General features: G+C 41.0%; 1 pseudogene; it reads left to right on the plus strand.

Annotated features, from left to right (window-relative positions):
* Positions 1-544: 544 nt before the first annotated feature.
* On the plus strand, positions 545-1347 carry LOC109562704 (large ribosomal subunit protein uL30 pseudogene; annotated as a pseudogene).
* The last annotated feature ends 11947 nt before the right edge of the window (positions 1348-13294 follow it).

Below are 13294 nucleotides of genomic sequence, written 5' to 3' on the forward strand. Positions count from 1 at the left end.
GTGACTTTAAGCAGACTTCCTTGACAAAGAATACTCAGCAAAACTTTCCTGCCCACACTCAAAGCAGGATAGCGCAGCTCCAGGATTTGGACTGTTGGAAAGCTAACAATAATTCAGCACGTGCGACTGTTTTGTTCCTTGGTGAACCACAGAGCCTGGCACCTGGGCTGATAATGTCTTATTAATATGAAGTATGAGTATCCACGGCATGCAGGAGTAAAGAATGATTTGCCTTCTAGCACTGTTACCTTGACAGGAGGTGTCTTTGAAGATGACCTCTTGCCTAGAGAGGTAGAAAAACATTGGCAAGACAAAGTGTTTCCCTCCAGGCACTCTGTTCCCTCTACTGCCCTCTTGGCTTGATTTCTATTCCTTGTATTATGAACAGGTTGTCCTCCCTCCTGTCTGCGTAGAGCTGCTGTCACCTCTGTCCAGATTGCCTTCCAGGGCAGACACCCAAGCTTCAAGGACTCACAGTCAGTACTGAGACCATCCTATCCCCCTGTGGCTCAGCAGTAAAGAATACACCTGTGTCCTCTTTCCCAGCTGGAACCATGGAGGGTGGAGAAGAGAAGAAAAAGAAGGTTCCTGCTGTGCCAGAAACCTTTAGGAAAAAGCGGAAGAATTTCGCAGAGCTTAAGATCAAGCAACTGAGAAAGAAGTTTGCCCAAAAGATGCTTCGAAAGGCAAGGAGGAAGCTTATCTATGAAAAAGCTAAGCATTACCAAAAGGAATACAGGCAGATGTACAGAACTGAAATTTGAATGGCTAGGGTGGCACAAAAAGCCAGCAACTTCTATGTACCCGTGGAACCCAAATTGGCGTTTGTCATCAGGATCAGAGGTATCAACGGTGTGAGCCCAAAGGTTCAAAAGGTGCTGCAGCTCCTTCGCCTCCGGCAGATCTTCAACGGCACCTTTGTGAAGCTCAACAAGGCGTCAATTAACATGCTGAGAATTGTGAAGCCATACATTGCGTGGGGGTACCCAAATCTGAAGTCTGTAAATGAGTTGATCTACAAGCGTGGTTATGGCAAAATCAACAAAAAGCGAATTGCCCTGACAGACAATGCATTGATTGCTTGATATCTTGGGAAATATGGAATCATCTGCATGGAGGATCTAATTCATAAGATCTATACCATTGGAAAACATTTCAAAGAAGCAAACAACTTCCTGTGGCCCTTTAAATTGTCTTCTCCACTAGGTGTAATGAAGAAAAAGACCACCCATTTTGCAGAAGGTGGAGATGCTGGCAACAGGGAAGACCAGATCAACAGGCTTATTAGAAGGATGAACTAAGGTATCTACTAGGATTATTTTTGTAATCTGGCTAATAAACAATTGAAACAAACAAACAAACAACAATAAAAAAAAGAATGCACCTGTGATGCAGGAGACTTCGGTTTGATCCCTGGGTTGGGAAGATCCCCTGGAGAAGGAAATGGCAACCCACTCCAGTATTCTTGCCTGGGAAATCCTATGGGCAGAGGAACCTGGAGGACTATAGTCCACGGGGTCACAAAGAGTCAGACACAATTGAGCAACTGAGCATGCTGCACATATGTGTATCTGAGGTGGGGAATCACAGATTCACTTGGACCTGAGCTTTGCTGACTTTGATGGTCTATATATCTGAGGGGTATGAAGCTGGTCTTCTCACAGTGAGTTTGTGAGGGTAAACAATAACAAGCAAATCACCTAAACTGAGCAAAATATCAAAGACAAAATGCTGCAGAAGAGAATATAGATGTTAGAGGCAGACAAAGTGATTTTTAGCCAGAAATTGACCAAAATGTCATATTGTATCATCTATCCTATTATTCTAATTGTTTCATCAGGATTTATAGAGGCAGAAAATTCTTACATTTGATTCAGTTGAAGAAACAATTAATAAGCAACAACTGTATGACAGTAATCTGTAACAACTGTAGAAGAGAAAATAATACAAAGCCTGGTGCTGCCTTTGACAAATAAGAAACAACACAAAGAACTGCTACTCTAGTCATAATCCCATCTTTATCAGTCCATTTACAAAAACTCTTTTTCTCTCCTTAGAGTTTATCTATTTCATATATATGTGTGTATGTGTGTGTGTGTGTGTGTGTGTGTGTGTGTGTGTGTTTGTGCTGTCATTCAGTCATGTCCAACTCTTTGCAACCCCATGGACTGTAGCCTGCCAGACTCTTCTGTCCATGGGGATTCTTCACGCAAGCATACTGGAGTGGGTTGCCATGCCCTCCTCCATGGGATCTTCCCAAACCAGGGATTGAACCCAGGTCTGTATTTCAGGTGAATTCTTTACCGTCTGAGCCACCAGAGAAGCCCAAGAATACTGGAGTTTGTAGCCTATCCCTTCTCCAGGATATCTTCCCAACCCAGGACACATAGATATAGATATAGATAGATAGATATACAGGCTTCCCAGGTAGCTCCCTGCTAAAGAATCCACTGGCCAATGCAGAAGACATGAGTTCAATCCCTGGGTGAGGAAAATCCCCTGGAGAAGATAATAACAACCCATTCCAGTATTCTTGCCTGGGAAATCCCATGGACAAAGAAGCCTGATGGGCTACAGTCCATGGGGTTGGAAAGAGTCAGACACAACTGAGCAACTAAACAACAACAAAAAGAAACAATAACACTATAGTAGACTTCACAGGTCTTAGATGATGACTGGTCCCCAATAGATGATAGTCACTGATATGATTAATAATGGGAAGCTTGGATTTCCTGAAAGATGGTCTAAGGCAAAGAATAAAAAACCCAAAATTCTCATTAAAGTTTTCCATGATTTTTTCTATGAGACCTTTAGCCATATTAACCTAAGAACACCCAAGTATTTCCTTTTAGATCCTCCTGGCATCACACCTCTATGTACCATCCCTTGTCCTGAAACCATCAGCTGCCTCAGGACTTCCCTCCTTTCTCTCTACTGGCATGGCCACCCCTGCTGTCATTATGCCCATTAAGGAAGGATTCGCTTGGATTCCTAAACTGAGAACCCTATATTCCTAATGTTATAACCCTCAAGTCACCAAAGATACTATATAAGCCCTCAAGACAGAGTGTACATTCGTTTATTAGCGCTTGAGATCAGCTTCAACCAGAAGCTTATGAAAAAAATCCCTGAATGCGTCAGATCCCATACTCCTATACACTTTGTCCACCTTGTCATCACAACACAAAACAGGCTTCAAGATTATTCAGGTCAGCCAACAAATACTGCTGGAAGTAATTTTATCACACTCACATTTCTCAATAGTAACTCTACACCAGTTTCTAATAATACCAACCATTCTGGGCCAGGTGACCTTGGAGACCTCAAGGTCTGAGTAACTTTGGCTTCAGTAGTTTCAACCTCTCTGAACTCTAGTAAGTCCAGTCAGGAAGAAATGGCTCTAATTATGATAATTTCTTTGTTTATAGTTTAGAGCTTTGCCTTTATAGCCTGGGTAATTAGGGTCGATTTTGAAATACAGCAGTTGAAACAGAATAAATGGAAGATTAGTTTGCACACTTTACAAACCAGCCTGATCTTAAAATTTGCCAGAGATCCCAGAAGGATGCAGGAAATGATTAGAAATTAGCCAGAATCTTGAGCAAGCAGGAAAAATATTATCCAGGTGGACACAGTACACTGAGGCAAAACATTCTCTCATGCCTAGAAACAAACAAATAGGCATATGAGCAGTAAAATCAGAAATAATAGAACACATAAGCTAGAAGGATCTAGAGATAAGCTAGATGACTGTTCTGCAGAGAAAACTGAAGCCCACAAATGTGAACTGTCCAAAGGAAATCAACCTTGAATACTCATTGAAAGGACTTATGCTGAAGCTGATACTACAACTCTTAGGCCTCCTGATGAGAAGAACTGACTCATTGGAAAAGACCCTGATGCTGGGAAAGATTGAAGGCAGGAGTAGAAGGGGCTAGAGAGGATGAGATGGTTGGATGGCATCATTGACTCAATAGAGATGAGTTTGAGCAAGCTCTGGGAGATAATGAAGGACAGGGAAGCCTGATGTGCTATAGTCCATGGGGTCAAAAAGAATCAGACAGGACTTAGCAACTGAACGACAACAATACAGTTAGATAATGACAAAGCTCAGAACTAATATCTCCTGGTTCTCATTCTAGTGCCCTTTCTGGTATATCAGAAAGTTGTCTACTGTCAGGGTAACTTAACTCCTTCCCTTGGAGCAACAGACCCTTTGGTAAGAGAAGGCATTGTCCCCTTCAAAAAGAGGTGATTTAACAAAACCTGGGGTTTCTCAGCAGTCCCACAGCTCAAAGGAAGGCAGCTGTGTTAGCAGACATGTGAGTTGTATTAGCAGAGGCATTTGTACCTCCATCTACCGGTTCCACCATATCAAATTCAGGACTGCCAAGGATGCAGAGTTTTCTAAGGAGACACCTGGGGACCATCAGATGATGCAGAAAATATTGTTTACTCTCTCCGGGAAACATGATATAGTCACAACAGAATCCCAATTACTTGCATAGGAAGAAGCTTCTGACTTTCCCTCTGCAAAGGCAGATTCCTGCTACAGATTCAATGCCCAGAGCATAGACATTAGAAACCAGAGTGTGTATCACATATTAGGATATACTTCTGGCCATGAGGCTGGGAGAACACTACCAGAGCTAATGTTTAACCTGAGAGCTGATTCATTCATTTCACAAATATTTCTTGAGTATATCATGTTCTGTTCTACTTATTACAAAAACAATGAAATCTGGACCTTATATCAGTTCAGTTCAGTTCAGTCGCTCAGTCATGTCCGACTCTTTGCGACCCCATGAATTGCAGCATGCCAGGCCTCCCTGTCCATCACCAACTCCTGGAGTTCACTCAGACTCACGTCCATCGAGTCAGTGATACCATCCAGCCATCTCATCCTCTGTTGTCCCCTTCTCCTCCTGCCCCCAATCCCTCCCAGCATCAGGGTCTTTTCCAGTGAGTCAATTCTTCACATGAGGTGGCCAAAGTACATATTTACTGAGTTCCGACAGTGCTCTGGATGCTAAAGATACAGTCTGGATGGTTTTTTGTCACTCCCACCTCTATAATCCTACACCTTACTGTTTGCAGCTCTATAAAGGCCCAGTTTGATTTTTGATATTTATTTGTATATATTGGCTTTCCTAGAATATTACTCCTCCAAGGTACAAAATGGAGATTTCTTCATGATAGCTAAATAAAGAGGCAAATCTGTTAGCAATTGCCAGAGACAAATAAGATTGATGGTGATCTGTTGATCAGTTTAACAAGTACAGGTTGTTGTTGTTCAGTGGCTAAATTATGTCTGACTATTTGTGACTCCATGGATTGCAGTACACCAGGCATCCCTAGCCTTCACTGTCTCCCAGAGTTTGCTCAAACTCATGTCCATTGAGTTGGTGATGCCGTCCAACCATCTCATCCTCTGTCACCCCCTTCTCTTCCTGCCTTCAATCTTTCCCAGCATCAGGGTCTTTTCAAGTGAGTTGGCTCTTCACATCAGGTGGCCAAAGTATCAGAGCTTTAGCATCAGTCCTTCCAGTGAATATTCAGGGTTGATTTCCTTTAGGATTGACTGGTTTGATCTCCTCGCAGTCCAGGAGACTCTCAAGAGTCTTCTCCAGCACCACAGTTTGAAAGCATCAATTTTCTTGTGCTCGGCCTTCATTGGTTGCTTATCTACTGTGTGTTTAGCATCATGCCAGGTGCTTTGGGGTATTGTAAGGGCTGAATGTTTATGTCCTCCCCATGTTGAAGTCTAATCTCCAGTATCATTGAATAAGGAAGTGGGGACTTTGGGGGATTAGTAAATCATGAAGGTGGAGCCCTCATAATGAGATTAGTGCTCTTATAGAAAAGGCCAGAGAACTAGCTAGCTCTTTCTACCACGAGAAGATATAACCTGAAGTCAGCTATCTGCAACTCAGAAGAGAGTCTTCACCAGAACCCAGCAGTCCCAGCACCATAATCTTAGACTTTCAGCCCCTGGAACTGTAAGAAATAAATTTCTGTTGTTGACAAGTCACCTACTTCAGGGTGTGTTGTTTTAGCGGCCTGAGCTAACCAAAGTTGTACACCTAAAAGTTGGATACCCTTTACTTCAAAGGTTTGCAATCTTTTGAGGGGTCTTGGAAGAAGAAGAAAAAAATGAGCATCACCATAATCCCATGCTAGATTAAAGTAATTAAATCAGAAAATGCAATAATCCTACCAGATATTGGTAAAGGGAGAGAACACTGTAGCTGAAAAGACGTCACAAGGAAGGTGAGACTTCAGCTGGTCTTGAGTGGGTAATCAATGAATCAGAGAGAGGGTTGGAAATTTAGGTGACAGGGTAAAAAGCACAAAGGAAAGTACAGAAACAGGAAGGAAGAGGAACGGAATCTAAAGTGGAGGATAGGGTTTAAGCAGAGATAGAAGTTTGCTTATTTTTACCACTGTTGCTAATTTCTGAGGTGCAACCAAAGTCAGATTGGGACTGCTTTCTATATCTCTCTGCATTTCTGGTTTTACGAAATTTTCCAATAGCCAATCTAGACAGACTCTATTCAGGGCCCTCTCAGTCAAAATCGGTATTGGGAGGAATACCTTTACCTTCCGTAATTGCAGAAATTGGGGAAATGTTTTGGCATTCTATAGTGAAAGCAATGATTCTCAAACTTTAGTTCACATCAGAACTTGGAAGCTTGTTAAAATACAGATTACTGGGCCACTCCTTCAGAGTTTCTGATTCAATATGTCTTGGTTGGGCCTGAGAATACACATTTTTTTTCTTTTCTTCTAATATTTATTTATTCGGCTATGCCAGGTCTTGGCTGTGGCATGCAGGATCTTCAGTTTTCTTTGTAGCATGCAAATCTTTAGTTGCAATATGTGAGACCTATCTTAGTTGCAGCAAGTTAACTCTTAGTTGTGGCATGCAAAATCTAGTTCCCTGACCAGGATCAAACCCAGGTCCCCTGTATGGGGAGCATGGACTCTTAGCCACTGGACCACCAGGAAAGCTCTGAGAATATACATTTCCTACAAGCACTTGGTAATACTGATGTTGCTATTTGGAGACTAGGCTTTGAGAATCACTGAAAGCTGAAGTGGGCACTCCTACCCCTGCTTATAAAACGTGATAGTGATGCCAGCCACAGCCATGAGGAAACTTTGTATCAATGACCTAAGAATAAAAACAAAGTGTATATGTGTTTAAAGGAGCTGAGTTTGTTGTTTGAGATTGTAGGATATAAAAAACACACATTACAATGTGACTTCTAGGAATACTGAGTCTTTTAAGTCGATAGGGAGCAGAGGCATATCAACTTTAATCAGGTTAAAAGAAAGCAGTGTTACCACCACTGGTTTTCTATTTGGTCTTTGGCATAGCAAAGTGTATTTAGTTAGTGCTTGTCAAAGAAATAGAACCAACAAGATCAGTTCATTTCAGTCACAGAGTCATGTCCGACTCTTTGCAACCCCATGGACTGCAGCACACCAGGCCTCCCTGTCCATTACTTTGTCCCAGAGTTTGCTCAAACTCATGTCCATCGAGTCGGTGATGCCATCCAACCATCTAACATCTGTTGTCCCCTTCTCCTCCTGCCTTCAATCCTTCCCAGCATCAGGGTCTTTTCCAATGAGTCACTTCTACACATCAGGTGGCCAAAGTATTGGAGTTTAGCTTCAGCATCAATCCTTTCAATGAATATTCAGGACTGATTTCCTTTAGGATTGACTGATTTGATCTCCTTGCAGTCCAAGGGACTCTCAACAGTCTTCTCCAACACCACAGTTCAAAACCATCAATTCTTTAGTGCTAAGATTTCTTTATAGTCCAATTCTCACATCCATACATGACTACTGGATAAACCATAGCTTTGATTAGATGGACCTTTGTTGGCAAAGTAATGTCTCTGCTTTTTAATATGCTGTCTAGGTTGGTCATAGCTTTTCTTCCAAGAAGTAAGCAACTTTTAATTTCATGGCTGCAATCACCATCTGCAGTGATTTTGGAGCCCAAAAAATAAGGTTTACCACTGTTTCCATCATTTCCCCATCTATTTGCCATGAAGTGATGGGACTGGATGGCTTGATCTTTGTTTTCTGAATGTTTAGTTTTAAGCCAACTTTTTCGCTCTCCTCTTTCACTTTCATCAAGAGGCTCTTTAGTTCTTCACTTTCTGCCATAAGGGTGGTGTCATCTGCATATCTGAGGTTATTGATATATATATATATATATACACATATACACACACATATATATGTAGCCTATTGGTTCTATTTCTTTTATTTTTTATTTTTTATTTAGTTCTTTCCATTTTAAGGAATCAACTCATGCCATTGTGAAGGTTTCACAAGTCCAAAATCTGGGGAAGGCCAGAAGGCTGGAGACTCAGAAAAAAGTTGCAGTTTTAGTGCAAAGCTAGTCTGGTGGTGAATCAGGAAGAGACAGTATTGCAGATAAAATCTTTGGGCAACCTGCTGGCAGTATGCCCCCTGGAGGAGAGGTCAGCATGTTGTTCTAGTGGATTGGATGAGAACCACTCCCATTGTGGACAGCAATCTGCTTTACTCAAAGGCCACCAGAATTGCAGAAGAAGGTAAACTTCCAAACTCATTCTATGAGGCCACCATCACCTTAATACCAAAACCAGACAAAAGGTGCCACAGAAAAAGAAAACTATAGGCCAATATCACTGATGAACATAAATGCAAAAATCCTTAACAAAATTCTGCAAATAGAATCCAACAACATAGTTAAAAGATCATACATCATGACCAAGTGGGCTTTATCCCAGGAATGCAAGGATTATTTAATAGTCACAAATTAATCAATGTAATACACCACATTAACAAATTGAAAGATAAAAACCATATGATTATCTCAATAGATGCAGAAAAAGCCTTTGACAAAATTCAACATCCATTTATGATAAAAGCTCTCCAAAAAGCAGGAATAGAAGGAACATACCTCAACATAATAAAAGCTATATATGACAAACCCACAGCAAACATTACCCTCAATGGTGAAAAATTGAAAGCATTTCCCCTAAAGTCAGGAACAAGGCAAGGGTGCCCACTCTCACTACTACTATTCAACATAGTTTTGGAAGTTTTGGCCACAGCAATCAGAGCAGAAAAAGAAATAAAAAGAATCCAGATTGGAAAAGAAGAAGTAAAACTCTCACTGTTTGCACATGACATGATCCTCTACACAGAAAACCCTAAAGACTCTACCAGAAAATTACTAGAGCTAATCAATGATTATAGTAAAGTTGCAGGATATAAAATCAAACCACAGAAATCCCTTGCATTCCTATACACCAACAATGAGAAAACAGAAAGAGAAATTAAGGAAACAATTCCATTCACCATTGCAATGAAAAGAATAAAACACTTAGGAATATATCTACCTAAAGAAACAAAAGACCTATATATAGAAAACTATAAAACACTGATGAAAGAAATCAAAGAGGACACAAATAGATGGAGAAATATACCGTGTTTAAGGATCGGAAGAATCAATATAGTGAAAATGAGTATACTACCCAAAGCAATCTATAGATTCAATGCAATCCCTATCAAGCTACCAACAGTATTTTTCAGAGAACTAGAACAAATAATTTCACAATTTTTATGGAAATACAAAACCCCAAATAGCCAAAGCAATCTTGAGAAAGAAGAATGGAACTGGAGAAATCAACCTGCCTGACTTCAGGCTCTACTACAAAGCCACAGTCATCAAAACAGTATGGTACTGGCACAAAGACAGAAATATAGATCAATGGAACAAAATAGGAAGCCCAGAGATAAATCCACGCACCTATGGACACCTTATCTTTGACAAAGGAGGCAAGAATATACAATGGAGAAAAGACAATCTCTTTAACAGATGGTGCTGGGAAAACTGGTCAACCACTTGTAAAAGAATGAAACTAGACCACTTTCTAACACCATACACAAAAATAAACTCAAAATGGATTAAAGATCTAAATGTAAGACCAGAAACTATAAAATTCCTAGAGGAAAACATAGGCAAAACCCTCTCTGATATAAATCACAGCAGGATCCTCTATGACCCACCTCCCAGAGTAATGGAAATAAAAGCAAAAATAAACAAATGGGACCTAATTAAACTTAAAAGCTTTTGCACAATGAAGGATACTATAAGCAAGGTGAAAAGACAGCCTTCAGAATGGGAGAAACTAATAGAAAATGAAGCAACTGACAAAGAATTAATCTCAAAAATATATAAGCAACTCCTGAAGCTCAATTCCAGAAAAATAAATGACCCAATCAAGAAATGGGCCAAAGAACTAAACGGACATTTCTCTAAAGAAGATATAAAAATGACTAACAAACACATGAAAAGATGCTCAACATCACTCATTATCAGAGAAATGCAAATCAAAACCACAATGAGATACCATCTCATGCCAGTCAGAATGGCTGCTATCCAAGAATCTACCAATATAAAATGCTGGAGAGGGTGTGGAGAAAAGGGAACCCTCTCAGTGGGAATGCAAACTAGTGTAGCCACTATGGAGAACAGTGTGGAGATACTTTAAAAAACTGGAAATAGAACTGCCATATGACTCAGCAGTCCCACTGTGGAGCACACACACATAAGAAACCAGAATTGAAAAAGACCCATGTACCCCAATGTTCATCACAGCACTGTTTATAATAGACAGGACATGGAAGCAACCTAGATGTCCATCAGCAGAAGAATGGATAAGAAAACTGTGGTACATATACACAGTGGCATATTACTCAGCCATTAAAAAGGATACATTTGAATCAGTTCTAATGAGGTGGATGAAACTGGAGCTTATTATACAGAGTGAAGTAAGCCAGAAAGAAAAACATCAATACAATATCAGTTCAGTTCAGTTCAGTTCAGTCGCTCAGTCATGTCCGACTCTTTGCGACCCCATGAATCGCAGCACACCAGGCCTCCCTGTCCATCACCAACTCCCAGAGTTCACTCAGACTCATGTCCATCGAGTCAGTGATGCCATCCAGCCGTCTCATCCTCTGTTGTCCCCTTCTCCTCCTGCCCCCAATCCCTCCCAGCATCAGGGTCTTTTCCAATGAGTCAACTCTTCTCATGAGGTGGCCAATACAGTATACTAATACATATATAGGGAATTGAGAAAGATGGTAATGATAACCCTATATGTGAGACAGAAAAAGAGACACAGATGTATAGAACAGTCTTTTGGACTCTGTGGGAGAGGGAGAGGGTGGAATGATCTGAGAGAATAACATTGAAACATGTATATTATCATATGTGAAACAGATTGCCAGTCCAGGTTCGATGCATGAGACAGGGTGCTCAGGGCTGGTGCACTGGGATGACCAAGAGGGATGGGATGGGGAGGGAGGGGGAGGGACTTCAGGATGGGGAACACATGTAAACCCATAGCTGATTCATATCAATGTATGGCAAAAACCACTACAATATTGTAAAGTAATTAGCCTCCAACTAAAATAAATTAATTTTTAAAAAAAGAAAAAAGGCCACCAGTTTACACATACATGTCACTCAACACACCCTCATACAAACACCTAGAATAAAGTTTGGCCAAAGAGTACCATGACCTAGCCGAGTTGACACACAAAACGAACCCTCACAATGCGTTTATTTCATTTCATTTCATTTCATGTGTTTATTTCATTTTTATTTTCAGATTTGGTTCAATTCAATTCACCAAATGTTTCACTTAATCAGTAGTTTCAGTAGACTATATTTCAGTAAGAGGAATTATAAAGATTTGCTGGGAGGGATTGGGGGCAGGAGTAAAAGGGGACAACAGAGGATGAGATGGCTGGATGGCATCACTGACTTGATGGACGTGAGTTTGAGTGAACTCCAGGAGATGGTGATGGACAGGGAGGCCTGGCGTGCTGCGATTCATGGGGTCACAAAGAGTCGGACACGACTGAGCGACTGAACTGAACTGAACTGAACTGAATTGTGGAAGCAATATGTTATGGTTTATTCATTTCTCCATTCAAGAAAATTTATTGAGTATTAATTTTGTGAAAGCCTCTTGGTATGGTTTAATTCTGGAGAGAAACAGTTATCAAGACTTTTTTTATGGAAGTTTAGTTGATTTACAGAACTATATTGTTTTCAGGTATACAGCATAGTGATTCAGTATTTTTGTGTGGTTCAGATGGTAAAGAATCTGCCTGCAATGCAGAAGAGTCACATTTGATCCCTGGGTCAGGAAGATCCTCTGGAGAAGAAATGGCAACCCACTCCAGTATTCTTACCTGGAGAATTCCATGGACAGAGGAGGCTGATGGGCTATAGTCCATGGGGTCATGAAGAGTCAGACATGATTGAACAATTAACACTTTCATTTTCACTTTCATATTATAGTCTAAGTTATTTCAAGATAATGGCTGGAATTTCCAGTGTTATATAATATATCCTTATTGCTTATGGCTGGAGAAGAGGTCCTGGCTTTGTCTTGGTTGTGTTGATTCTGGCAAAACCATCCATCTAGGCAGGTGGCTGCCTGTGGGAAAACACCAGAGCTTCTACCTTCCTAGCTTCCTGAGGGTTTTGGCAAATGATGTTAGGGAGCCATCGGAGAGGCGAATGGGGAGACTGGTGAGATATCAATCTTAGGGACTGATCTTTTACTCCAGCATAGGACTTATCTGGTCCCTGGGAAATAAAGATCTTTGGACTAAAACTAACAGTGCTTGGGACAGGGAGGGTTGCTTGTTTGACTGGTTTCCATTTAAGGCCAAGAGACCACCTTAGTGCCCAGCCAGGTTAAAAAAATCATATATGACTGACCTCCCTGGTGGTCCAGTGGGTAAGAATTTGCTTCTAGCACAGGGAACACGGGTGCAATCCCTGGGAACTAAGATCCCACATGCTATGGGCATGTGGGATGCCCCTCCCCAAAAGCCATGTCCATGTCAATTCCTAAAACCTATAATGTGACTTTGTTGAGAAAAGGGTCCTTGCAGATGCAGTTAAGTTAAAGATCTCAAGATTAGTTCATCTGGGCTTACCTGGGTGGATTTTAAATCCAAGAGCAAATGTCCCTATAAGAAACACACAGAGAACAGTCACACAGAGATATGAAGACCAAGGCAGATATTGGAGTGATGGGGCCACAAGCCCAGGAAAGCTTGCAGTCACCAGAAGCTAGAAGAGACAGAGAAAATTCTCCACTAGATCCCCTGGAAGAAGTTCAGCCCTGCAGGATTTCAGACTTCTGGTTTCCAGAACTTTGAGAGAATATATTTCTGTTGGTTTAGCCAGCATGTGTGT

The sequence above is a fragment of the Bos indicus genome, chromosome 8 (genome assembly GCF_029378745.1).
Source record: "Bos indicus isolate NIAB-ARS_2022 breed Sahiwal x Tharparkar chromosome 8, NIAB-ARS_B.indTharparkar_mat_pri_1.0, whole genome shotgun sequence".
NCBI classification, from domain to species: domain Eukaryota; kingdom Metazoa; phylum Chordata; class Mammalia; order Artiodactyla; family Bovidae; genus Bos; species Bos indicus.